Here is a 23,540-nt window from a genome sequence, read left to right as displayed (position 1 = left end):
ATATTATTATACATATTTTGGTTAATATTTTCTTGCACCACATTGGGAAGAATATATATTGGGAATGGGAAGAAATATTGGCGAAAACATGTATAATATCTTATATGTTTTGCCCAATAGTTTGCCTAATAGTTTTTTTTTTTCCTTTTTTATGGTGGAAATGGATTCAACACCATCAAGAATTCCTAGAGCACCCGAAATCTTGAAGTTCGGCAACTGTAACCCAAATTTTCAAAAAAATTTGTCAATTTTTGTCATAATCTTACTAAATTTCCATTATTTTTAAAACTAATTTGTAAATTTTTTACACTACACTTTTTCTTTTTCTTTATATTCTTTATGATGAAGACTGGTGTTGATGTATGAATGTATGAATGGTTGTCAAATTACGGAGAGGTTTTAATAATCACAACCCAATTTTTGTTTGCTCCCTGTAGCTTGGGAGCTCTGCGCATGGCCCTCAACCATGAACCATGTTTTTGCACGTGGCCTCCACCAATGGTATGCTGATCTGCGTGTGCCTACAGCAAAAGCTTCGCAGGTGAGATGTTCTTGTCTCATTAATGAACATATGGTGCTGTATTACTGTTCATGGTCCCCGCCTCAGTTTTGCTAATGGTTAAGATTAGAACACGATTTTAGAATCCTGCTTAGATTAGCCACGTTTTTAACCTCGAACCAGATGAACCTGTCCCACTCTCTGCTACCTGTTTTTTCTTCCACGTGTCCTGGCCTTTCGGGGCACGGGTCAAGATTGTATGAAGTCGTTTATCGGTTTTAATCTGTGTTTCTTTCATTTTCATGAGGTTTTCTTCCTCGAGCTCCCTTTCAGGGAGGGCAGGAACCTTTCCTACTGTTTCAGCTTTCTCCGAGTGTAGTCTGAGAGTAAGAGTGTCCTCTGTATGAGCATCCTCTATCTGAGTGTAATGAGTATCCTTGGCAGTCTGAGAGTTTGAGTGTATTCTGTTGTCTGAAGGTAGTTTTCATTGTCTTCGCTCTGAGACTATTTTCAACTACCAGATTTTTCCCCTGTTCTCTCTACATTTGTCTCTCGGCCACTATCCTTTATGATATGTCATAGAACCTTTCCCTGAGTCATGTTGACAGTATACTGGTTATTGGTTAAGGTGCATATGTCTGGAGGAACGATGGTTCAGGCTTCTTAATCTCAATGAGGGCCTCGCGCGGAGCGCTGAGGTAAGTCCTCTATCCCCCTGGCCTAGAATTGTATGCAGTTTTTCTGTTACAGAATCTTTCAATGGGTGCTTGTTTCTGAATCTTTATTTTCTTCTGATACGCATATTTCCTTGGTAGAAAAGAAATGTCATTTGTTCGACTAGATTTATTCTTACAGGGTTCTATTCTGTTAATTAAGGAGGTTTTTTCTTTGAAATATCTGTGCACAAATTTTACAAATTTTTGTATAATCTCCCGTCCCTGCGTAGATTTTCGCTGTAGATTAGGAAACTGTTGGTGTAAGTGTTATGGTTGTATCTGTTGTTGTCCTGATTTTTCTTAAATTTCTCTGTTATAATGCTATGGTAGCCCCGGTTATCTTTTTCCATAATCATGTCGATGGTTTCCTAGATTTTCTTTAGCCATTGACTGTATATGGTTTCATGGATAGTCCTTAGGGTTCTGGTTCTTGGTCTTGGCTCTATAGGTCGGTCGGATGGCCTGGTATTTCCGGTGTCGTGTTCCTTTTTTTCCGATCCTTTGCTCTGAGGATCTACGAAGAGGAATGTGCTAGAAGACCGTTGATGGAACGGATGAATCGCAGAGGATAAATCCATAAGCTGTTGAATATCTTTATGATTTGAATATTACCCCACAACATTATCCTCATATTAATGTTTTGCATGATATCTCATCAGCCCGTATGTATTGCACCAAAGACTTTTTCTTTTCAATAAGAATTTCCCATTAGGTGAATCAGATCCTATCTACATTTCCCATATCATATATCCTTTCCGTACTCCATTCTATTTTTACCTTTGTTAACAAGTACTAGATCTCTGTAGCTCCTTGCTTTTTGCGCCCAATTGAGTCTTGCCTTATTGGAATTCTGTCGTATAGTTGTTGCGCTGATGCTATATTCATTTTCCTCGTGGTGCATATGGAGATCCTCTCCGATGTGTCCGCCTCGTCAGCCTTAGTGCGGGCCACTATCGAGGCTGAAAAGGCTTTCGGTGGCGTGTCATACCAAAAGGATTGGCAATCTGAGGTGGCAAATATAATTATACCTCCATCTTCCATGACGGCACGTGATATAGAAGGTGGCGGGGATGATTTCCCGTGACGTAGAAAGAAACAACATCCTTTGAAGACCATTCCACCACCCTCCGCATGTAATCTCGACAGTGCCTTCCTTGCCGATAGAATTACAAGCCTTCAGAAGAGAGCACTGGTCGGCCGTTGGCATTTCCTGGACATGGGGGACTCCCAGATGCGTTTATGGCTTGGAAAACGATGGAATCGTTTGCTGGGATATATTCCAACAATTGTGAGATTAATGAAGGACTGGTACAGTTTTCATTTTTTAGATGAGAAAGATTTGAAGAAAATTCTTTCTATCCCATGGGTTCATGAGAAGAGCTTTCTAGCTCTTCATAAATGGTACATTGGATATAACCCGCTAAAAAATACTCCTTCAAATAACCTCATCTGGGTTAAACTTCCTGGCCTCCCTATTGAATTATGGACCCGAGAGACTTTATCTGATATAGGGAATGCAATCGGGAAATTCGTTTATGTTGATCCTAAGTGTTTGGGCGCCAAAGATAAGAGAGTTGCTTGGATTCTGATAGAAAAGGAATACCGTGGGGGTTTTCCTGATCATATCGAGCTTTTATGGGGGGAATTAAATCTACGCCAGAGACTGGATTTTTGGGGGTCCCATTCTGATGTTCTACATGTCATAGAACTAGCCACCTGAAGGAAAACTGTCACTTTCATCGAAGGGAGAGAAAATTTGAAAGGAGTAATCATCATAAATCTCCAGAATTAAAGCAGAGGGACTCGGCAGGAGGTTGGAATTCATCTTATAGTAGGTCTCCTTCTCGAGGTATGGCTAAATCTTTATCTGCCTTTCTATCTCCTCAATCAAAGGTATGTGTTTTCCCTAGGAAGAGTCATCGATCTGCATCCTTTTCGCCTAAAAAGTTTTCTTCACATGGTTTTGAATCTGACCCCCCGATTTCATCTTTTCCCCCTGAACCTTTTCCCTGTAGAGAAGTTCCTTTGCCTCCACAAATTCCTCATCCTGAAACAAATTTGCCACCTATATCTCATATTACATATGTCCCATCATCCTCCCCCTCCCCTAAAAAATCTTCCTCTCTCACAAAAGGGAAGGGGATTTGTTCTGATAAGTCTCCGCCATCTACTTCTGGGAAGGGTATTAGTCCTGTTGGGAACCCTCAGAATTCTAAAGGGAAACTTCCATGCTTTTCTGTAACCCCTCCAAACTCCCCGATTACTTCTCCTACAAATTCTGTAGGAAGTGATTTGGACATGCTTCTTAAGAAGAAATCACTTGCTCTATGTCCTCTCACTATTCATAAACCCGGATCAGTCTCTTCACCTCATATTAGTCCAAATTCTGCTCGGAACATTATTTTCAGAAGAAAACACAACAGAGGCACAAGACACTTTCGGGATAGAATAGAAGCTTCTTCTAGGAACTTGGACCATACCTTGATAGATATTCCTATAATTGACCTCTCAGAAAATGGGCCCCTTGGAGCAAGAATGGCCAGTGATCGTCAGCCATGACTCACATTATCTCAATGAATATAAGGGGTCTGGGGGCGGACCAGAAATTCCTTGCCCTAAAGGAGATTCTTTCAACCAACCATCCTAATACAAGAAACAATGCATTCTGCTGAAGACTCTATCAGATATTTTCGTCGTATGTTTTCTCAATGGCATATAGTGGCTACTGATGCCAATGGTCTATCGGGGGGTCTTGTTATCCTATGGAATCCTTCATGGATAGCGGCGAAGGCATACAAATGTTTTGCCGGAATTCTTTTGCTTGCAAACATCCAAGGTCTTTCTGGCTCCATACATGTCTTAAATATATATGCCCCATATAAGGATCGACGTCCCTTCTGGAATAGGTTTTTGTCCTCGGAGTTTTTGGAACTAGACTATCTTCTTATTGGTGGTGACTTAAACTGCACTTTGTGTGGTGACGAAGTCTGGGGAGGGGGCAGGAAGGTGGACCCATTAGCTGGTTACATTAAGGAGGCCATTCTTCAACACAATATGATAGATATCTCTCCCCAATCAATGGGTCCCACATGGGACAACGGAAGACTTGGTGCTTCCTATCTGGCTAAAAGACTGGACAAGTTTTTGATATCTGACAATCTGATGGTTCGTATGGGTAGGCCAATATCCAATATTATTAACAGCTTTATATCTGATCATAGACCAATATCCTTACAATGGGGTAAAAGATGCTATAAGAAGGGTCTTCCATATAAATTCAACAGAGTTTGGCTGGAGGACGAGGAATTCAATGACCTTGTAAAAAAAATTTGGTCTGCTAGCTGTTCGAAGGAGATTATTTCTCCTTCCCAACACCTCCTGGACAATCTGCGTGAACTAAAGGTGAAGGTTAAGGCATGGCAGAGAAAAAAGCTAAAATCTAATAGAGATTCTTTGAAAGAGATTCAAGCGAATTTGGATGTTTTAGCTGGAAAACTGAAAGAAGGAAATATCTCTTTTTCGGTCCGTAATAGCATACATGAATTGGAAAAGAAAAGGCACAAATTACTTGCAATTGAGGAAGCCACTTGGAGGTTGAAGAGTAGGGCGTTATGGCTGAAAGAGGGTGACAGGAACACAAAGTTTTTCCATAGATTCGCGAATAATAGGAGGGAAATCAACTCTATTTGGGAAATCCAGTCTGATAGCGGAATCAAGCTTTACTCACAAGAGGAAATTTCAAAGGAAGCAGTGTCATATTTTGGAAATTTCTACAAAAGGGATGATAATTGTAATAACGAGGACATCTTATGGGGAATTGCTCCTTTCCCTACCATGTTTGAGGATGAACAAAACAATACCTTTTTCTAGCCTGTATCTGAGAATGAACTTTTTGAAGTAATGAAATCCTTCAAAAGAGATAAAAGTCTTGGCCCTGATGGCTGGACTATTGAATTTTATATCCATTTCTTTGATCTTCTCAAGAAAGACATCCTGGCAATGGTGGAAGAATCGCGGATGAGGGGGTCTTTCCATCCCCATATCATGTCTACCTATATTGCCCTCATTCCCAAAAAGAAGAAAGCCACTGCATTCTCAGACTTTAGACCAATTTCCCTTTGTAATGCAATCTACAAAATTTCCTCTAAAATAATTGCTAATAGAATCTGAGGCATCCTGTCAAATTACATTTCTTTAGAACATCATGGCTTTCTTAAGAATAGGAATATCATTGAGGCTGTAGCCAATACACAAGAGTGTTTACATTCTTTACATTCCAAAAAGCTTGATGCAGCCATCCTTCAATTGGATTTGAAGAAAGCATATGATAGCCTAGATTGGGACTTTCTAAGATGCATTCTTTGCAAGATAAGCCTAAAAAATGAATGCATTGGATGGATCATGGCCTGTGTGGAGAATGTCAATTTTGATGTCCTTATAAATGGTCTACCTACAACCTTTTTTACAGCTACCAAGGGTCTTCAATAGGGATGTTCCTTGTCTCCACTTCTTTTTATCCTTGTAATGGATTCACTAAGTCTACATATCAGTTGTGCTGTCAAAGAAAATAAACACAGACCAATAAAGATATGTCGTGGATCCTTTATTTCCCACAACTTATTTTTTGATGATATCATGATTTTTGGTATGATATGTAGACTTTCTTGGCAGTGCATTCATGGCATTCTTAGAAATTTTCAAAAAGCTTCAGGAATCTTTATTAATGAAGGAAAATCTTCATTTTTTTCTGATGTTGAAGATAGGGAATCATTGGACTTTCTGTCTGCTCTGTTTAATATTGGAATTAAGCCTATAAAGGATGGCATCAAATACTTGGGTTTTCATATCAGACCTGCAGGATACAAAAATGCTGACTGGATGTGGTTATCGAATCATTTTTATAAAAGAATTGAAGGTTGGGAGTTCAAGTGCCTCTCCATAGTAGGCAGAGCGGTTCTGGCCCAATCTGTCCTGGCCCAGATTACTGTTTATTGGGCCCGCTTATTCTATTTTCCCTCTGGTATCATTGCTATTCTGAATAGGATTATGGAAAATTTTATATGGGGGGGAGGAAAGCATAAAAGCAAATTTCATCTGACCAGTGTTTCGAAAATCTCCCTTCCTAAGGTTTTGGGAGGATGGGGTATCATGAATATTAGGAACTTTGGTAAAGCCCTTTTATGTAAATCCATTTGGAGGAAGATTAACAGGGACAGTTTTTGGAGCGCCACTATCAGAAAGAAGTACATGAAGAATAAAGACCTAATATTCTGGTATAGAGAAGGCACAATTGGAAAATCACAGGGATCGACAATCTGGAAAAGCTTTCGTAGAATAGAATCCTTCTTCCTTAAGAATTTATTCTGGAATGTCCAAAATGGGAAAGATGTGTTTATAGGTTATGATCATATCATTGGACTGGGGGAGGATTTTTTCATTCCACATTCTATCATAATGGCTCTGCATAGATCCGGGATTTTTTCCTGGAGTCAACTAATTGAAGATTGGCAGGGGGCATTCCTATATGGAAGAATTTTCAATCTCTGGGCCTTAGTGAAGATTATGCCCAGCAGTGGGCCAGTATTATGATATCTATGAGGGGCTCTGGCATATGCAGATCTGAAGGGAGGGATTATCTTACATGGAGAGGTATAAAGAGGTGGGATGATTTAAAAGTCAAAGATATCTATTTAGTTCTGGCAAAGACAATCCTGCTCCCTTTTCAGCACATCTTTCCCATGTCATTGTGGAAAACTGGGGTGCCAAACAAAATCATTCATTTCTCCTGGCTCGTGTTTCACAACAAGATCCTAACCTGGGAAAATCTACAAAAAAGGAACTGGTCAGGTCCTAGTATATGCCTATTATGCAAAAATGGGGAAGATAGCAGCAATCATATTTTTCTCACTTGTAGCTATACTTATCAGTTATGGAGGGATCTTGCAGATTTCTTTGGTATTTGTCTGGTGGATCACACAGATGTTCAAGTGGCTTTAAGCTGGTGGAGCTCGCAGAATGTTTCTCATAGATCAATTCCCCTTTTCCTCTTATGGACAGTTTGGAAGAGAAGGAACAATGCTATATTCCGAGATGGGAAAGATATACAATTTCCTTTGCTTGAGCAGATCACTACGATGTTCTATTCCATTCCCAAAAAGTTGTCTATAGGAAAAACTAGAATTCCAGGGAACCATAAAATGAATTTGATGGGTTATCCAAGGGCTTTTTTTGACAGAGCTGCACAAAGAGGCACGTGTGCATGTGGTGTTTTTATATCGATGTCTGAAGATCTTCATTTCTCCATCTATTGGAATGGTGGTTGTGGTTCAAACAATAAGGCCGAGGCAATGGCATTGGTGGGCCTTCTTCAGTTCAGCTCTTTCCTGAATATACAAATGCTGCAGATATATGGGGATTCCAAAAACATAATAGAACTGGCTTCAGGGAAGTTAATAAACAAGAATCCCATGTTAACTGGATGGATTAATAGGATAAAAATGTTATGGATCAGCAATCTGGTTTACACAATCAGCCATGTGGACAGGTCTCTGAATTCTCATGCAGACATCTTGCCAAAGAGGGGCCTTGCAATAGAACCTAGTTCATGGAAATTGGAGGTTCAAATACAAGATTCAATATATCTGATAGAAGATTTCTCCCTTCTGGGTACCTAGTTTTCCAACTGGTTTTTTTGCTTTCCTTTGAATCATCGCCTTCTTCTTTCACATAATGGTACGTTGTTTTTCCCCTGACCTTTATGTGTGATGGGACCAGCATATATAAATGTGAATGGCTCCTCACTATCTGTTTATCTTTCTGATTTTTATCTTGTTCCATAGAATTTTGTTTCTATGGTTCCATGTTGACCCTGTCCACAGCTAATATCTTCAGTAAAACATTCGAGCTGCATATATATGTTACAGCTCTTTACAGAATCCTCTCTTATGTAAATATCTTTCATATGAATATAAATCAAACTTTTTTTCGTACTGAAAGAAAAAAATAATAATAATAATAAATAAATAAATAATAATAATAATAAATTAAAATTCTTTAGCCTACGGACGCTTCTGGAACTCGACCAAGTGACCTTTTGCTGGGACCACCTTTTCTCGTACTATTAGGAAATAAGAAATAGAAAATTGTGATGTTTATATATGATTCAGAAAATTGAGGAGGGATAAACCAACGAAATTACCTTATATTGAATTTGAAAAGTAGATAAAATTCCATTCCCCATGGCTGTATTTTCTTAAGCTATGGAAATTAACATCCATATTTTCTTGCAGCAGTTGCTGCAGGGGATGTTGTTTGCATGTTCTTCATAAGGCTATTGAAGATGCCAGAGTCCTCATCTTATGGCAGCCACAAACAATTCAGCAAAATATGGATAAGATATTTATCGCTTCTTTACTTCACTGAATGGATAAATTCACGAGTGGAGTAATCTGAGATTGAGTCGTAAAATATATAGTAACTAGTGCTATTTGGCCATAACTAAATCCAATTATCTCAGACATCAAGTTGGCCCTCAGTATCCTTTGGAAAAAAAGATATTCATCCTAATTAGACTTTGTAATCAATCGTTGTCTCAAGGAGTCACTTCACGTTAATTGAGGGCGAGTGACACAGTTCGTGTGAAGTAATAAAAAAAATATAATTACTAGGTAAATGTATAATTACTCAACATATTTTTTCTGTATTTTTTTTAATTTGTTAAAATTATATAGAGATATAAAATTAATAATAACAAGGCCGCATAGTTAGTGTTTCCTTGCCACTTAGTTCAATTATTGAATTTTGAAATGTATAAACTAACTATTGTATTTGAACAAGAGTTACTTTGTAGATATTCTTGCTTATATAGATATCTTTAAATTAGAGTAAGAAACAAATAAGACATACATGAATGAATGAATAAAGTGTTTTTAGTAGCCATTAAATACTGCTAATGACTTGAGACTTAGTACTTGAACAATGAAACCAAAATTCTAGGACCATACTTCCAAACAAAAAAATGTTTCTACCAAAAGTCGTAAAAAAATAAATCTAAAACCGTATTTCCAAAAAAATGTTTTTACCAAAAGTGGTAAAAAATATATTGATATGAACATTGAAACCAAAATTCTAGAACCATACTGTCACGACTCCACCACAACAATATAAAAAAAAAATTATTATTTTTACCATATATGCGTCTACTCAGCACCACATAATGCCACATCATGAGTTTACCCACGTGTAAACCTTTCCGGTTACATGCGCTGGATGTAATACTCAGGTGACCGGAGTTATATTCCGGCGTACTGGTTGTTGGTCTACATTAAATTACTGGCTAGTTGTTTTCTCCTACGCAGAACACCTGGCTTGCTCCGTATACTCCCTCTGCTCAGTCATGTGAACAGGCATGGCATCGTACCCTCGTCCTCTACGCTCCTCAGTCCCCGCTCTCCTTCAACGGTGCGGATCATCAGATCTGCATCCGAGGGCGGAGACTTATCGGAGGGTTTTGGGTACAATGTTAAGTCGTCCCGAATCCTCATACTACCCATTTGGTTTTGGCGCTGCTTCCATATTTTGGCTTCGTCTCTCTGCGCACTGGGGTTCACCCGTTAGCTGTTCAACCGAGAACCTGTTCGCTGTCCAGGAGCTAGTCAACCAGTTCTTCCGGAATTTGCTTTATGCAGGTGATGGTATTCGTTTGCAGACATTTGCACTATTTTCTTTTAACATATATACTCTCTTCCTCACAGGGTCACACAGATGAGTTCATGAATGTTAATGTATTTTGTTGCTTTCATATGTGTGAAGGAGGATGCTACAGACGAGGGGCCCTCTGCTACGGAGAATGGCAAAGTCTTCAGCACTCTGGCATCCCACGCCGCTCACCAGGTAGGCCTCCAAACCATGCGTGAATGTTTTCTGGGTGATGGTCAAGGGTTTTTGTGCTTGGCAGTTTCCGCTACAGGGTTTATACATACATATTTTTGCTTGCTTTCAGATTCAAGGGATTGGCAGGAGTGCCCAAGACAGGGTCCTTGGGGATTTTCTCAGAGATTAACAAGCTTCATTATGCCCTCAGGCTTCAATGCCTTCGGCCTGTCCCGTTTGGATTATAATGAAAGTAGTCAGTTCTTGTTGATTCGGGAAATGTACACAGCAGTACCCAAGTAGACTGGGTTTCTTTTCCTCCTTCTGTGTCTCGAATATAATTTATTTGTTTGTGTTAGTGTAAGGGGTCTTGGAACTCAAAGTAGTGATTGACTACTTAACACGGAATAGGGCCGAGATCTTTACGGCCCCTCTCTGGTTACTTCCAGTATAATGGTATTGTTTGTTTTGAATTGCAACTCTTTGGATGCTGATATTTAACTCCATATATGTAAGTTTTCGGTTCATGAGGAAAGTTTTTTTTAACAGGTTAAGTCTTGCTATTGAGAGCCTTGGCTCCATTTTCACGGAATTTTGCAAGTCCGTCTTTCTGCAAGTTATTGCGTATTTAATTATATTACTGTCACTATGTTCGTTGCTCTATGGTTGTTTCTACTTGTTATGGCGGAACTGCCCCATTGTTTCGGAATGTAAACATTCTGTTCTGTTTGCGATTATACATCTCTCGAACTTCTTAGAGTTCTTAATGTTTGAAATATTTTTGTTACGGTATAGGAAATGGTTATTCATTTGTTTTCTATTAATTCTCAGAAATTAAAGTATCAATACAGCTGTCGTACACTTTCATGTTGTAATTTATGAAAATAATTTACAGTTTGCAGCCCCAACGTTGATTTATATGATGTCACAACTAGTGTTTTAGTCTATGAATTTCGAGTTTCTCCCTTTTGTTATAATGCAACTGAAGACTCAGGGTTGCTCATCCCTTCACTGTCTTCCTGATAACTTATGTCTAGCTGTATGTGTTTTTCATATGCTACTGTCTGCTCCTTCCATAAAATAATCCCATACTTATTCTGAATCTGGATAGTTCCACTATCTCTTAATTTATGATCATCTATTCTACGGCCGGTAGGGATTAACAGACCTGAAGAGTTCTCTTCTGGTTTTGGGGAAACACCAGACTAATGATTGCTACCTTAACCCTCTATTGCGGTTAACAGACCTATCCTTCATCGAAATTTATTTATTTGTTTTTTTATATGTATTTAATAAAACACTAATATACTACACAGTGGTGTTTGGTTTCTAAATTTCAAAGCACAGAGAACTGTGACAGGGCCAAACCCTCCTTGACAGTCATTTACTGGTCACCTCTGTAATATTTGTTTTGAAGCAATTAACAACACAGTATGCATAATAACGATAAGAAGATCGAGTAACCTTAATAAACATCCACTGTTTCTCTACTGTAATTTCGGTTATTGTAATTTTTCAGTTGACAATTAATAATATGGAACACATATCAACTAATGAGATGGATTTCACCAGAAGCTTTTACTTACCTGGTCCGCCTGAGTTTGTAGTTGCGCTACAGAATTTCACCTGTAACCTTTGCTTTCTCTTGACCACCCAACCATGAGATCCGTCGTCAGGATCGAGATCTCCCCCCTAGCTATCTTGCAGGCCCACAACCCTCAACAAGATGCACGCAACTTGTGCCTGGCTATCTGGTCCTTACCAGACTTAGCTAATTCCTTTTCCTCTCTTTTTCCTGCCTGTCCTTACAGCGCAGATTTTTGCCTCTCCCTTCCCCTTTTCTCTGGAAGCCTTTCCAGTTAGGGAAGGTAGCTTGAGTGCAGTTTCAACAATTGTTTTCTTTTCCAACTTCCCTCTCAGAAGTTGCCAGCATGTCAAGAAGTATTTCCTACTTAATATATTTTAAAGCACATATTGATAAATAAAAATACTATTAAATTTTAAAACAGTCTTTCAATGTCATACTTAATTCTGTCTTTTACCACAGTGAAAACTCAAATATTTACATTCTCCGGGGTCATCACATCTCCCCCTCCTGAGATTGGACATCGTCCCGATGTCTGATGTTCACAAACAACTCTGGGTAAGCTTTTTTTATGAGCTCTTCATCTTCCCAAGTGGCCTCATCAGGCCCATAGTGCTGCCACTGCACCTTAACTTGGGTAATAGCTCGCTTCCGCAGCTGTACTTCTCTCCGGTCGAGGATGCTCAGCGGCTCGACCAGGACCTCTCCTTCCGGTTCGACCTGCAAGCAACAACATTACCAATCAGTTTCTTCTAAAATAAACTTTTAATCGGATCTACCAGAATTTATCCTCACCTGTATGTCCTGCCATTTGATCACATGTTTAGGGTCGTAAATGTATTTTTTCAGTATAGAGACATGGAAGACATTGTGGATCCGAATGTGGCTTGGCAGGGCGAGCTGGTAAGCCACTGGCCCAACTCTTGCCAAGACCTGGAATGGTCCAAAATAACGGGGTGCCAACTTGGCACAACCGCTCCATTGCAGGGTACTCTTTTTGGCTTGGATCCTCACATAAACATGGTCACCGACTTGGTATTCTTTGAACCTTCTTTTCCGGTCAGCAAAGCTCTTTTGTCTATCCTGAGCAGCCTTTAAATTAGTGCACTCTTTTCACCATATCCTCCATTTCCTTGAGCATCTCCGGGCCCAATCTTAATTTGTCTTCAGGTCCACCCCAGCTTGAGGGTGTGCGGCATTTCCGCCCATATAGGACCTCAAAGGGGCTCATTTGTAATGATGTGTGATACCCATTATTATATGCAAATTCAACCAGGTGTAAATACTCCTCCCACTGTGTTGGTTTCTGCATTACGTAACCTCGTAACATGTCTTCTACCACCTGGTTCACTCGCTCTGTTTGACCATCGATCTGGGGATGATAAACTGTACTGAAATTCAGCTGTGTTCCCAATTCTGTAAATAATTCCCTCCAAAAGGTTGACGTGAATTTTACATCATGGTCAGATATTATTGTCTTCGGAAGTCCATGTAGTTTAAACACATTCTGCATGAAAATGTGGGCAATTTTCACAGCCCTGTAGGTGGATTGCACAGGTATAAAATGTGCCGCCTTACTCAGTTTGTCTACCACCACCATAATAGAATCATTGTTCTTCTTTGTCCGAGGCAGCCCTGTTATGAAATCCATAGAAATAGTTTCCCATTTCCATTCTGGAATGGGTAAGGGTTGTAATAACCCTGCTGGGTGCTGATGCTCTGCTTTAATCTGTTGACATTCCAAACACCGCGCTAAATACTCAGCTACATTCTTTTTCATCCCTGGCCAGTGGTATTCTTTTCGAAGTGCGGTGATCATTTTTTGGTACCCTGGATGTCCAGCATAGTGGCTGATGTGAAATTCATCCAAAATCAGATTTTTAAGACTGTTTTGACTAGGTACGTACAACCTCTTTTTATAATGCAGCATTCCAGCATCATCTATTTCATATCCCTGTTGATTTTTCTCGCTGGAAAATTGTTGTACCTGCTGTTTTATTTGCTGGTATTCAGCATCTTGATCTGCTGCTGTTTTTATCATTTCCTTTAAGGGATTCTTCCATTTACTGGAGGAAATTTCATACAAACATTGCACCTTCCGACTTAAAGCGTCGGCCACTCGGTTTTCCCTCCCTTTCAAGTGCTTAATATCAAAATCAAACCTGCTTAGGAAATCTGCCCAGCGTGCTTGTCTCGCATTTAAGGTAGGCTGGCTGAAATAATTTGTCAGACTGTGGTGGTCTGTTAGTAATAGAAATTTCCTCCCCATGAGATAATGCCGCCACATCTTCAATGCGTGTATGACGGCTGCTAACTTTAAGTCGTAAGCAGAATATTTCTACTCATGCTCTTTTAGCTTTCTTGATTCTTAAGTAATCACTTTTCCTTCTTGCATCAACACGCCTCCCACACCCTCCTTACTTGCATCAGTACACACCACGTAGTCCTTATTAGGATCAGTTATACTCAAGATGGGTGCTGTGGTGAGCAGATGCTTAAGTTGCTCAAAGCTTTTCTGACACTCTGGAGTCCATTTGAATGCCCTTCCTTTTTTCGGTAAGGAGGTGATAGGGTACGCTACCCTTGAAAAACCTTCCACGAATCGTCTGTAATATCCGGCTAACCCCATAAAGGACCTAATGTCTGCCACATCCTTTGGTACGGACCATTCCATTATGGTCCTTATCTTCTCAGGGTCCACCGCGATCCCTTCTTTTGTGATTATATGGCCTAAATACTGTATTTCTTCTTTGAAGAAATCGCACTTGCTGAACTTAGCATACAGCTGGTGTTCTCGGAGGGTTTGTAGCACTAATCTGAGGTGCTCCTTGTGCTCCTCCCTAGAACGGGAGTATATCAGGATATCATCGATGAATATCAGCACAAATTTGTCCAAAAATTGATGAAACATGTTGTTCATTAAACACATAAAAGTGGCGGGGGAATTGGTTAAACCAAAAGGTAGCACCACAAACTCATAATGCCCATACCTTGTTCTGAAAGCTATTTTATTGATGTCTTCCTCCTTAATCCTAATCTGGTGGTAACCTGATCGCAAATCGATCTTGGAGAACACTGTTGCACCCTTCACTTGATCGAAAAGTTCATTGATCCGAGGTAAAGGATATTTATTTTTGATTGTGAGCTTGTTCAGCTGACGATAATCTATACACATTCAAAGAGTTCCGTCTTTTTTCTTGACAAATAACACTGGGGCTCCCCACGGAGATACACTAGGGCGAATATAATTTTTGTCTAACAGTTCTTCTAGCTGCATCTTTAATTCTGTTAACTCAGGTACACTCATTCTATAAGGTGCTCGCGATACTGGTGTTGCCCCTGGTATCAATTCGATGGTAAAGTCTATATCCCTTTTAGGTGGCAGCACGAGTATCTCCTCTAGAAATACATCCGCAAATTCTTGTATTACAGGGATGTTATCCAACGTGGCTATTTTATCTTTTGAATCTGCATAGCTTACCTGAATGGCATAAATTTGACACCCCTTTTTGACGCATTTTGCTAACTGGGATGCAGTGATTGGCCAGACCTGCACTGGTCGCTTAATCCCTTGCACCTCTTGCTTCTCTCCAAAGTCATCTTTGTAATAAATGGTTTTTGTCTTGCAGTTCACTAGTGACCAGTGCTTTTCTAGCCAGTCCATTCCAATCAGAACATCATATGAACCAAGAGGGAGCACATTTAAATCTGCTACTACTGGCTACCCTGCTATTGTTAAAGGGCAGTTATTAATTTTTTGCCAGCACTCGTCTCTTGGCCCCCGTAGCTAACTGTACTAGCCATGGATTCTTGAATTTTACAGCTTGTAGCTTACAAAGCTCTACTACCTTTGGGCTAACATAACTTAGAGTGGCTCCTGGATCAATTAAAACAGCTACAGAAAGGTCTGAAATTTTACCTTCGAAATCCACCATGGTCGGCTGGTACTCCGCCTGACGATTGTCTAGGGCTGCATTAATCCTTAGCATGCTACGTCCCACATCACTGACGGTCGATGCCTCATGGATTTGGGATATCTGTTCGGTTCCCTTCCGCTGCGGACAATTTTTGACGTAGTGTGGTCCTCCACAACCCCAACATTGAACTGGGGGTCTGGCTACCCCTTCACCCTCCAATCTGGCAGGCTGTTCACTCACTCTGGATTCACTGATTGGCTTGGATCTGAATGGGCCTCTTTGTACAGTCCTGCTATTCTGTCCCTTGCTAATTCCCTTACCTCCACCGCTGCGACTTCCTTTATTGTTCCCAGCTGTCTTACTACCCCTTTTCTCATTCCATCTTTTATTTGGAGCGTCTCCTTTCTGTTTATTCTGCTGGTAGCAGATTCTGGCTTTGCAGATAGCTTCATCCATTGTCCTAGGATTTTCAAACTCAATCCTTTCTCGTATATATAGGGGTAAACTACTCACAAATCTTTGCACCTTAGCTTTTTCTTCTTTAATGTAGGGCACATAGCGAAGTAGGGAAGTGAAACGGTTTATAAACTCGTCCATAGTCTGCTGTCCCAACCGCAAGTCATGGAATTCCCTTGCCTTTTCGTCGTAGAAGCGCTTAGTTAGATATCTTTCTTTGAATTACTTCTGAAACTTCTCCCACGTTATGGTCCGTTCACTTACCCCCTTGACGATCTTAACTTCTTCCCACCACAGAGTCGCTTTCCCTTCTAACTAAAAAATGGCCAGTCGTGCCTTCAGGTCATGGTCATATTCATACAACTGAAAATATTTGTTCATGTTAATTATCCATGCTTCAGCCGCTTCCTCCTGTTCCCCATCAAAGTGTGGGGGTTTAATCTTTCGAAATTCTCCCTGCAACTCCACCCTTTGACGTTTTGAAGTCTGCTGTTCAGATGCATTGTCAAAATGGTCCTCCCCCTCTTCTGACCTTTCAGGCTCTATTCGATGGTTTTGCTCTTCTGACATCCTCTACTGTTCTGTATTGGGATTAGCTAGTGGTGGGTTCTATCTGTCAGACAAACTCTTTAAAATCCTTTCTTGCTCCACCGTCAGTCGTGCATTATCCTCTCGTAATCGAGCCATCTCATTCTTTAGCTCCTGTACCATCTCTAATATTGCAAGGTTCGTGCTACGTGTCTCCTCGCCGAGTTGTACCCATAGCTCTGGGTTATCCCCAGGGTTTATTGCAGGTCCCTAACCCGCTATCGATCTGTGCGGAGCGCTGCCAGCTCTCTGCATACTCACTGTCACTGTCTATTGTCTCACTGTTGTTTTCCTTTGTCTCAACCTAAGAAATGGAACCAGAAGAGGAGTTAGCAATATTAACTGTCTTCTTACAAATATAATAAGATTGTAACTGCACAATGCTTGTTTATTTTCATTCAATTTTGTTAAATTTCTTCTCGTGTTATCCTAGAGGTCACAACATTGATCCTCTGCTCTCACACTAATTTGTCACGACTCCACCACAGAAATATAAAAAAAAAATTATTATTTTTACCATATACGTGTCTACTCAGCACCACATAATGCCACATCATGAGTTTACCCGCGTGTAAACCTTTCCGGTTACATGCGCTGGATGTAATACTCGGATGACCGGAGTTATATTCCGGCGTACTGGTTGTTGGTCTGCATTAAATTACTGGCTAGTTGTTTTCTCCTACGCAGAACACCTGGCTTGCTCCGTATACTCCCTCTGCTCAGTCATGTGAACAGGCATGGCATCGTACCCTCGTCCTCTGCGCTCCTCGGTTCCCGCTCTCCTTCAACGGTGCGGATCATCAGATCTGGATCCGAGGGTGGAGACTTATCGGAGGGTTTTGGGTACAATGTTAAGTCGTCCCGAATCCTCATACTACCCATTTGGTTTTGGCGCCGCTTCCAGATTTTGGCTTCGTCTCTCTGCGCACTGGGGTTCACCCATTAGCTGTTCAACCGAGAACCTGTTCGTTGTCCAGGAGCTAGTCAACCAGTTCTTCCGGAAATTGCTTATGCAGGTGATGGTATTCATTTGCAGACATTTTGCGCTATTTTCTTTTAACATATATACTCTCTTCCTCACAGGGTCACACAGATGAGTTCATGAATGTTAATGTATTTTGTTGCTTTCATATGTGTGAAGGAGGACGCTACAGACGAGGGGCCCTCTGCTACGGAGAATGGCAAAGTCTTCAGCACTCTGGCATCCCACGCCGCTCACCAGGTAGGCCTCCAAACCATGCGTGAATGTTTTCTGGGTGATGGTCAAGGGTTTTCATGCTTGGCAGTTGCCGCTACAGGGTTTATACATACATATTTTTGCTTGCTTTCAGATTCAAGGGATTGGCAGGAGTGCCCAGGACAGGGTCCTTGGGGATTTTCTCAGAGATTAACAAGGTTCATTATGCCCTCAGGCTTCAATGCCTTCGGCCTGTCCCGTTTGGATTATAATGAAAGTAGTCAGTTCTTGTTGATTCGGGAAATGTCCACAGCAGTACCCAAGTAGACTGGGTTTCTTTTCCTCCTTCTGTGTCTCGAATATAATTTATTTGTTTGTGTTAATGTAAGGGGTCTTGGAACTCAAAGTAGTGATTGACTACTTAACACGGAATAGGGCCGAGATCTTTACGGCCCCTCTCTGGTTACTTCCAGTATAATGGTATTGTTTGTTTTGAATCGCAACTCTTTGGATGCTGATATTTAACTCTGTATATGTAAGTTTTCGGTTCATGAGGAAAGTTTTTTTTAACAGGTTAAGTCTTTCTATTGAGAGCCTTGGCTCCATTTTCACGGAATTTTGCAAGTCCGTCTTTCTGCAAGTTGTTGCGTATTTAATTATATTACTGTCACTATGTTTCATTACACTTGGTTGTTCCTACTTGTTATGGCGGAACTGCCCCATTGTTTCGGAATGTAAACATTCTGTTCTGTTTGCGATTATACATCTCTTGAACTTCTTAGAGTTCTTAATGTTTGAAATATTTTGGTTACGATATAGGAAATGGCTATTCATCTGTTTTCTATTAATTCTCAGAAATTAAAGTATCAATACAGCTGTCGTACACTTTCATGTTGTAACTTATGAAAATAATTTACAGTTTGCAGCCCCAACGTTGATTTATATGATATCACAACTAGTGTTTTAGTCTATGAATTTCAAGTTTCTCCCTTTTGTTATAAATGCAACTGAAGACTCAGGGTTGCTCATCCCTTCACTGTCTTCCTGATAACTTTTGTCTAGCTGTATGCGTTTTTCATATGCTACTGTCTGCGCCTTCCAGAAAATAATCCCATACTTATTCTGAATCCGGATAGTTCCACTATCTCTTAATTTATGATCATCTATTCTACGGCCGATAGGGATTAACAGACCTGAAGAGTTCTCTTCTGGTTTTGGGGAAACACCAGACTAATGATTGCTACCTTAACCCTCTGTTGCGGTTAACAGACCTATCCTTCATCGAAATTTATTTATTTGTTTTTTTATATGTATTTAATAAAACACTAATATACTACATAGTGGTGTTTGGTTTCTAAATTTCTAAGCACAGAGAACTGTGATAGGGCCAAACCCTCCTTGACAGTCATTTACTGGTCACCTCTGTAATATTTGTTTTGAAGCAATTAACAACACAGTATGCATAATAACGATAAGAAGATCGAGTAACCTTAATAAACATCCACTGTTTCTCTAATGTAATTTTGGTTACTGTAATTTTTCAGTTGACAATTAATACTATGGAACGCATATCAACTAATGAGACGGATTTCACCAGAAGCTTTTACTTACCTGGTCCGCCTGAGTTTGTAGTTGCGCTACAGAATTTCACCTGTAACCTTTGCTTTCTCTTGACCACCCAACCATGAGATCCGTCGTCAGGACCGGGATCTCCCCCCTAGCTATTTTGTAGGCCCACAGCCCTCAACAAGATGCACGCAACTTGTGCCTGGCTATCTGGTCCTTACCAGACTTAGCCAATTCCTTTTCCTCTCTTTTTCCTGCCTGTCCTTACAGCGCAGATTTTTGCCTCCCCCTTCCCCTTTTCTCTGGAAGCCTTTCCAGTTAGGGAAGGTAGTTTGAGTGCAGTTTCAACAACTGTTTTCTTTTCCAACTTCCCTCTCAGAAGTTGCCAGCATTTCAAGAAGTATTTCCTACTTAATATATTTTAAAGCACATATTGATAAATAAAAATACTATTAAATTTTAAAACAATCTTTCAATGTCATACTTAATTCTGTCTTTTACCACAGTGAAAACTCAAATATTTACATTCTCCGGGGTCATCACACATACTTCCAAACCAAAAATGTTTCTTCGAACAGTAGTAAAAAATATATTGTTATCTTGCACTGGAAATCTGCTAACTAAAACTGGTCACATATACATATATATAACCTCTTATCAGGTTCTATGTTTACACAATATTACATTTGTTCAAATACATATGAATATGCTCAAGATAAACATCACAAATATATATGAATATACTAAATATGAACAAAAAGTATATGTTCTACAGAAGTGAATTGAACACTCAATTAGAGAGTTTTATCAAACACAATAAACGAATTAATAAATTAAGAATATATTGACCTTGTAATGTTTTATGTAATAAAGACACAATTACCTTATTAGTTTTAGGTGATATAATTTTTAACAAAATTATGATATATATATATATATATATATATATATATATATATATATATATAATGTGTTTTTGAAGGCATAATAATTTCAATTTGACCATGACTTACATAACTAGATTCCAATTTATTGTAAAAAATATAAAAAAATTACATTTGCATTAATTACCTTATGACATTTCAAAATGAATAAAGTATTTGGCAAAACTGACATTACATTTCAACAATATAAAATTATAATTTAACTAACCATTATATCAAAGACTTTCAAAATAAATATGATTAAAATCTTTCTCCGTGAAAAATGGGTATTTCAAGGTGTATTTCAAGAACCAATAGATTAAAAGTTATGTAATCTAAGCACTGTAAAATAATAATTTAACTAACTATTACATTTTTTAATAATTTCTATATTTCTCAAAATGAAATGTATTATTTATTATTTGATAATTTATTTTTTATATGATGTAATTTGTTATTTTATATGATGTAATATGTTATTTGATAGTATATATGAAAATTTTATAATTGTATTATTTTAGAAATTGAAATCTAATATAAAATTTAAAATGCAAAACAATTAAATAAAGATTCAAAGATACAAAATAATTAAATACAACAAAAACTAAAATATAGGGCATATTAAAATTGTCAGTTAAAAAAAATAATTTCCAAAATATTTAACATGAATTTGGGGAGACACTTAAGCCCATTGCACTTTTAACTTTTACTTTTAGTTGGAAACTTTTACTTGACAATAGATAAAATTCACCAAATCCAATATGAATGTCAACTTCAATGTTTTTGAATATGTTATTACATTAATATGGTGGGAATAATAAGTAAAAAAATATTATTTAATTTAAAATATGCTTAATTTATCTATAATTTTATGTTTTAAATAAGAACATCTATCATAATTCTAATTTATTTGAAAATATTTTCAAAAAAATATTAATTTAATATTAAAAAATAACCATAAAAAGTGAAAACTGCCCGCAAAGTATGACTCCACACACCTCTCGCCTCTTGCAACTGTGACCCTATTAATCGTTTAATAGTTGAGCATATTGCAGTTAAATTTGTTTCATAAATGAGCTTAAATCTATTTAGGTTTTTTCGGTGGTTGAATTGAAACTTTACCGTACGTATACCCAAACATAAATAAATAAAGAAGTAAACATAGGCATGGCTGGCCGCCCTTAAATTTGATGGAAATGGTAGTTATAAGGTAGTCTATTTTAGAACCTTTTAATGAATAAAGCGTAATTTTGCATGTAATGACGGGCGGATGAAGGGATATTAAAAACTTAACCCAAAAAAATTGGATATTAAAAACTTAAAAAAGAATTAATGTGGTGTCTTTTCTCACATTAATTAAATTTAACTAAGTTGGTTATTGTACACTGTTATTAATATGTCAAAGTACATATGTACATATCATCATTACAGAATATCAAAGTACATATCTACATATCATCATTACAGAATATTAGAATAAGATTCTAACATATTAGAATGTAGAAAAATTAGATTTAAAAAATAAAAAAATATATTAAAATTTTTTCAAAAGTAAACATTAGATAATATCATTTAATTTTTGGTAAATTTAAAATTAATGTGAACATTAATATTTTTTGAATACGTTATTTGTTGTAATAGGAAATAACAAGCTTGACTCAAGATTGGTTGATGTGGAAGGACAACTACATTGCGATACAGACATTGATGCTCATGGAGGATTGAGTGCCAATTTCGCTACTCCCATTTCTTAATGGTGTTTATGTCTGATAGTATATTTGGTATTTTGTTACGCTTTGTAATGGGTGGCTAATATGTGAGGTTTTTGTATTTTCGAATTAGCTAGTTGATATCTTTTGTATTATAGGATTAGTAGAGAAGTATGAATCCTCTTGTATCGCGAGGAGTCAACAAAAATCTCCTTGGTGGTCTGGTGAACAACTATGAAATTTTGAGTTATTTTGGTAATACAAGTGCTTTAGTTTAAAAAAAATGTTTATTTTTATATAATTACGCCGTAAGGCGTTCCCCTCTGAAATCAACTCCCCAATTGTCACCGTGTACTTTTCTGAACCGTTCGATTAGATGTTAGACGATTGAAAAGTTCCCAACCATTGGATGAATAGTTAAGATAAGAAAAAACCTAATAGTTAGTTTAGGTTAATAGTTAGTTAGTTTAGGTTAGTTTTTTATGTTCTTTTCCGCACAGTTTTTTTCCTACTGCACAGAATTGCAGAAAATGTTGCTGAGCAGGCCACATCTTTGAGCATCCCACTCTAGGAGCTTGATGATAACCCCAACATTGATCTCACCATCGATGGAGGCATTGATGGCGGCGCTGAGGCGTTGATGGCAGCGCTGACGAAGTCGTCCCGGAGCTCAAACTCACCCAGGGCTGCGGTGGCGACCTATCTTTCTTCTGGTTTGACAGAGACCTCTACAAATAAGTATAATATTTATTGAATCAATTAGTTGCTAAACAGTAGTGTTGAACAATATATGTAGAACTTAATTTAATAGAAGTTTTGTTTATGCAAAATATAATGAGAAGTTTGTTCATGCTAAAGGAATGTGTTAAACCCTCTTATATTGGTATAACAAAATTCTGTAGATAAGTATGGATATATATTACTAGATTAAATTTCTTAGCAGATAGTTGTTACCTTTGGGTAATTACAACGCATGTAAATAATTCTGTTTATGAAAAGTAATGTGTAATTCCTTGATGAATATTGCTTACATAGTTATAATATTGTACAAATGTGTCTTAATTGTAAACTGAAATGGAAAACGTAGAGGGAATTTACATTAAACTTGTTGTAGTAGCAGTACAACTGGAAGGCGGTTCTGGACCGTTCCAGGCCTATTGAAATAGTTGTTTAAGAACCCATCTAACAAGCCGTTGTAAAAAAAAATGCTACCCTTATCGAGGGTAAGGGTCCATGGCAACCCACAGGTTGTTCAATTAATTGTTCATTCTGGAAACTTTAAACCTGTAAGAGGGTACTGTTAACAGGTAGCGAAAGACTTCCAAACCCTGGGAAATCTGCAGACCAAAGAGCCAAGGTCTGTTGTTCGGTTGGAGACTATGGTACAATCAAAGTGAAGGAAAACGTTTTTAGAGACAGGCCAGTTAAAAACTTAAATTGTTCTGGACTTTACTAGACATAATTCCTTTAACATAAGGGATTAAAATTTCAAAAAAAAAAAGAGAGAAGAATGAGGACTGAAACCTCTGTTAC

At 38.4% G+C, this 23,540-nt stretch overlaps 1 long non-coding RNA gene across 3 annotated transcripts; it reads left to right on the top strand.

The window, feature by feature from the left end:
• Window positions 1-744: 744 nt before the first annotated feature.
• Window positions 745-22,798, top strand: LOC149184147 (uncharacterized). Of its 3 annotated transcripts, XR_016257750.1 has the most exons (3): window positions 778-1,197; window positions 10,027-10,107; window positions 10,217-10,602. It is a non-coding gene; the product is annotated as an uncharacterized LOC149184147 (long non-coding RNA). The 3 variants fall into 3 exon arrangements; XR_016257751.1 differs by lacking the exons at window positions 10,027-10,107; window positions 10,217-10,602 and adding an exon at window positions 22,527-22,798 and having other exon boundaries at window positions 745-1,197; XR_016257752.1 differs by lacking the exons at window positions 10,027-10,107; window positions 10,217-10,602 and adding an exon at window positions 21,940-22,291 and having other exon boundaries at window positions 745-1,197.
• Window positions 22,799-23,540: the final 742 nt, after the last annotated feature.

The sequence above is a fragment of the Pinus tabuliformis genome, chromosome 3_2 (genome assembly GCF_031772625.1).
Source record: "Pinus tabuliformis cultivar Carrire ecotype Pingquan chromosome 3_2, CPIR1, whole genome shotgun sequence".
In the NCBI taxonomy this organism is placed as follows: domain Eukaryota; kingdom Viridiplantae; phylum Streptophyta; class Pinopsida; order Pinales; family Pinaceae; genus Pinus; species Pinus tabuliformis.
This window is presented reverse-complemented; position numbering and strand designations above follow the sequence as displayed.